The sequence below is a fragment of the Copadichromis virginalis genome, linkage group LG5 (genome assembly GCF_057382275.1).
Source record: "Copadichromis virginalis isolate Kocher_CV1m ecotype Utaka linkage group LG5, C_Virginalis_male_GT1.1, whole genome shotgun sequence".
Taxonomy (NCBI): domain Eukaryota; kingdom Metazoa; phylum Chordata; class Actinopteri; order Cichliformes; family Cichlidae; genus Copadichromis; species Copadichromis virginalis.
Genome location: NC_140622.1, coordinates 31,910,420 through 31,915,875, shown reverse-complemented (window position 1 = coordinate 31,915,875; position 5,456 = coordinate 31,910,420). Strand labels below are relative to the sequence as shown.

General features: G+C 36.8%; 1 pseudogene across 1 annotated transcript; it reads right to left on the bottom strand.

The window, feature by feature from the left end:
- Nucleotides 1-307: 307 nt before the first annotated feature.
- LOC146710095 (transcription factor HES-5-like) lies at nt 308-1,662 on the bottom strand (annotated as a pseudogene). Its single transcript, XR_014920531.1, has 2 exons — nt 1,541-1,662; nt 308-1,427 (listed from the first exon to the last, which is right to left on the bottom strand). The product of XR_014920531.1 is annotated as a transcription factor HES-5-like (transcript).
- Nucleotides 1,663-5,456: the final 3,794 nt, after the last annotated feature.

Sequence of the window (5,456 nt, the reverse complement as noted above, 5' to 3'; positions counted from 1 at the left end):
GCTCCTGCGAGACATGTATTATCTAACTTTGATATTTTGAAAGCTCTAAATAATTTACAATTGTAATACATTAATAAGAACTTCTTCAAATATCATACTTTATACTACTGTATAACATTACCATATTACAATATTATATTACAATATTATGCTATATAAAATACTGTATGGGATTTTTAAAGGAATGATGCATACTCACTGCAAAATAAATAAATATATATATATATATATATATATATATATATATATACACATAATGACACAGGAACAGAAAAAATATTTTGATTTCAATGTTTATTAAGTTAAACTCAGTATTATCTGTTTTATATATAAAAGCTCCTATTGGAGGACGATAGAGGTGATGATACATCACAAGAACAGCTTTATCAGCAGGACACTGAACCCAAAATGAGTTTAGGATCAGTCGTCTTTACAAAAGACTTAAACATTATAACACAAATCTTCATATAATGTGCTCCAAAATGAGCATAAACCACACTTTATAACAAGCGTGAAGAAAATAACGCTAAAGCGCATCATATCACAATGATCACAATTTGACATTATTACTTAATACAAAGTAAAGTCGATATACATACATATATATATATAAAGTTCACATGCTTTACAGTCTAGACATGCTTCTATACCCTCTTATACAAAAGGATAAAAATAATTTCACAAGTCCATCCTGAGTAATTAAAACATATATACTTAAATACAATGCATTTAGTTTAAAATAAAACCTTCTGTAAACACAGAAGAAAAAGACTGACCAACATGGTCTTTAAGCTTGTCTATTGCATGACAAAATGTTTTCTCTCTCTATTACAAAGATGGTTGGTGTCATTTCCGCAGGAAATATCATCTGTGACCAAGAACAAATACACACAAAGTAAAACCTTCTGTACATACAGAAGAACAAGTCTTTTTTTTAAAAAAGAAAGAAGAATCCTGTAATTTCTGACCAATACGATCATTGCACTTAATGAGTTTGACTCCAGTCTGCAGGTTTCTACCACGGCCTCCAGAGGGAGCTGGTGAGTGTGTTGTCTTTGGTGATGCTGGTCTGGACTGTGTAGCTCGGAGGAGAGAAGTCAGCCTCACTCGGAGTTTAACAGAGGAAGTGTGCAGCTGCTTGATGTGGTTCAGCAGGTTTCTCTGGGACTGAGTCTTCAGGTCCACCTTTGGCAGGAAGTTGACCATCTCTTGGGCACACCTGGAATAGCTCTTATCAACAGCTGCTGAGTCCACTGGATGACACTATTGCTGCAGTCTTCTCAGGTAGCAAACGGTCATCTCGAGGATGTCTGGCTTCTCCAGTTTGGAGTCTGGCTGCTGTTTGAGGAACTCAGGACCCAGAAGAGACTTGAGCTGTTCAATATGATTCTCTCTCTGCAGATCTTCTCCACCAGAGGCTTTCTGAGCTACAAGAAGAAGAACAAAGTCATTAATAAAATAATTCAGATGAACAGGTTTAGCTTTATCAAATGCAATCTTTCATGAATAATGAATGACATTCAGATGATCTCCAATTTACCTTATTAGTCAAAGCGAGATGATCCTGAGAATTAGTCATTACTGGAGAGACTGTAGCTGCCATGGCTGGATCTCTGTGCTGTAGAGGTCTCTGTAGAGAGACTCTGATCACTGCTGCCTTCATCCCTCCTATTTATACTCCCACATCTCCATATGAATGTGTGGGTCTTGGTCTGACTGGAGCTTCTCACGGTGTTGACCAATCAGAGTGCCTGACATAAGAGAAAAGAAATCTTGCCTGCCAGATGCTCTGTGGTCATATTAGTAGGGCACAATTGTTATATCCCAGGGGAACAGGTGGTGGACTGAAGTGGAGATGGAATAAAAGACTGAGAAAGCTCTGTGTGGATCTGGGAAAGTGGTGACCCTGTAGAGACTATTGATCTGATGCCTGGTGCCAGTGACTTTGACTGGGCACACGCTTATCAACCAGTTACAGCTGTACAAGTGCATATACAGACCATGTATCAGTTCAGTGAAAAATTCAATTTCACTCCTACTGTTTCTCTGCTTCTGATGTCTTCACTCTTCTCACATTTGCTGTGAGCTAAACTGTGCTCGGGACACTGTGTCCTCAGTCAGAAATTGCATGTTCTTTGTACTAAGAAGCTGATCCAACTGATGAAGACTTTTCCATTATCAACTACAACTCTACCAGGAAAGGTCTGGATAAGTATGCAGTTTTTCTCTGACTCAGGTGTCAGATATCCATATCTAGTAAGTGTGTCCCCTGTCTTGTGGTCTGTAGTTAGTGTGAGCAGGAAGATTTCTCACTTTCCCACACTCAGTATTGAATGATGTGGTCGGTGCACTACAAAGGTCTTTGAAAGGAGCTTTTGTGATGGTTGCTCGCCGTGTTTCTAACGGAGACAGAGGCCGACGTCACCAACCATCTGGAGGGAAACAACATGATTGGTTGCCTCAAATATTTAATTACATTTGAAAATATACTCTACAGTAACTGAAGTTATTTTCAACAAAATCACAGAATCTTAGTTCCACTTTTTAACTTTTGAGTGATATTATTTTTTAACATCTAGTGAACTCGACGGTCAGACTTTGCATGAAAAGGGTTTTTCCGGCAGCTGTTTCCCGAAGTGTGCCAATCCCCTCTGGACAATAGGCGCATGCTGGTGCGGTTTAGGATGCAAATTATCTCGAAGTGTGACTCTTTGCCTCAGAGGTTTCCCACAATCTCTCCATTCATCAAAGTTTGCCGTTTCATCTAAGAAGCTGGCACACATAGTCATCTTACTTTAATGAATTTCTTTTCCATTCTTTTTTTAGATATAGATAATAGATATAGATATGTAATGGTGCACTCCCAAAGCGCAATAACACATTTTTGGAATGCTTTTCACAGCAAAATCCTTTTTATTTTTATAGCTGTACAGAAAATTATTACAAATGTTCACTCATTTTAACGTTTTAGTTTTCATAGCCTTCATTTTAAACCTTTTAGTTCGTATATCTATAGGTTAGGATTATGTTTAACCCATCTAATAATTCCTCATCATCACCATTTGCTATATTATTACAGTACTGATCACTCACTGTAAATTCTTTCAAGTAACCATCAAATTTAAAAGATATCACACAGGTAGTTTTTGAATTCTAACATGTCAACCTGAGCACACTGGCCAGCTTTATTTTTAATTAGTTTTAAGTTTGTTTCTTTAAATCTCCTTTATTTCCACTTGGTTGAGTTTCAGTTACTTTACAGAGCCGAGTTGCTTGTTTCGCTTCAGTTTTAATTACCATGCTAACCATGTCAGTCAGACACTAAAAGATAATGTCCCTAGTTGTGACAATACCTGCTAGCTCTTCATTAAGCCATATAGAAGTTACGCTGAAAATGTTCATGGATGATATAAAATTATTCCACTGTTTGGAATCGCAGAGTGATGACAAAACATTATATCAAATGACATGAATTCACACTTAAGGAGTCAGCAGTACATTAAACTTCCCGTTTAAACAATAAATGCACGTAGCTGATTAGTTTTTTCTTTTATTTCAACGTGTCTATATTTGTAGGTACATGTGTTGTAGATATAACTTGGTTATATCTACAACAGTTTACTCATATATGGAAGTTAAGATAATCACAGAGTCAAGATTAGATTAATAATCAGTTAAACTAAGAAGTTAAAACAGTTGAGCTATCCATTGCTTTTCCACAGTAACAGATTAACAACCAAAACTTTTTGGTGATCCTCTAACAGATAAATGTTGAGTAATAAGAGGGATTATAAATGCATATTCTATCTCTTCAGGGCAAAGGTCTAGAGTCCCACTGGAGCTCGTCAGTGAGTTTCCCTGGTTTCCCACTCTGTCCTTTCACTGCTTTGACTGTAACAACAATAGCAGTGTCCCTCATTATACATCGCATTAAATGCATTGTGTGACATCACTAATGGGTAAACTGTTAACGCTTCTTGATTGATAACACCCACAACTGACAGCTGCATCATTTTAAATGTTTTTCCAATGGGTTTGGTGGCTTTATCTATTCAGGTATGAACTGAAACTGTTCATCAAACAACCTTGCTAAATGGCTTCAAAGCTTTATGGTAATTATAGATAATGATGTCATTTGTAAGGAAGTCATTTGTATATAGTAAAACTACAGACTCATGTGAGAACGCAAAATTGTCAGCTGGCAGTGTTTGTTTATTTAACAAGGCACACGGCGCCACATGAAGTATAACAGCTACAAGAGGAGGTGATGAGACATCACATCTGTAGCTCATGTCTGCGAGTTACACTGTACTCAGAGAATGTGAAGATACAGCTGTCTTTATGAACCAAAAACAGTGCACAGTACAGGGTTCTTTAACATTATTTAGCAAATGGACAAAAGGTTTTAATGAACAAAACAAATAGAGTAAGTCTGACCTTTAAACAGATCAAATGATATTAAACCTTATTAATGGTTAGCAATCACATTGTCACTAAAAACAGTGATATTGTTACACAAAAAAGCTTTTACAGTTAAAGGATAAATGTACTAATCCTAAAACGGATCATTTTTCTATAATCACACAAAATAATATTTTTTTTAAAAAACTTTTAAAAAAGCATTAATAAAAAGGTGATTTGTTGGATCTTACAACAAATCTGTTTGAGTAAACGCAGTTTCAGTATCAGAATTTGTCCATAAAAAAAGGACACTCGAGGTTTTGACCAAAGTGATCAAAAAATAATGTTACTATAACATTATCAGATTTTTAAGTACAATATAGTACAATATAAAAGTAATAATTGCCAATGCAATCAGACTTCACTCATGCAACATGCATGACATTTCTTTTTCTTCTTAACCAGAAAGATATTATTGCTTGCATTTCTTCAGGAAATATCTTTTTAAAAATACAAAACACACACAGTGTGTGGAGATATTAACACTTCTGTTAATCCAGAATAACAAGGTATTCAAATTTCAGGAATTCAGTCCAGTAATCTTTGACCAGTATGGTCAACTCATGAAGTTGCAACTCCAGTCTGTAGGAGTCTACCATGACCTCCAGAGGGCAGTGTTGACCCAGCTCATGTCCTTAGTCCTCCTTAGTGGAGGTAGTGAGGATTGTGCAGCTCAGAGGAGAGAAGTCAGCCTCTCTCCTTTAAAGAACATCTGTCTGCAAGGTGTTTGTATAGTTCAGCTAATTTTTCTGGGACTGAATCTTCAAGTCCTCCTGCAACAGGAGGTACAGATGGACACATCCGAAGTAGCTCTAATCAATAGCTGCTGAGTCCACAACTTGGTGCTTCTGCTGAAGTCTTCTCAAGTTCAAGCCATAATGTCGTCTCTAGGATGTCTGCTTTCTCCAGTTTGGAGTCTGGCTGCTGTTTAATGATCTCTGGATCCAGGAGAGACACGAGTTGCTCAGGTCACCGGTCGATCTGCTATCTGCATT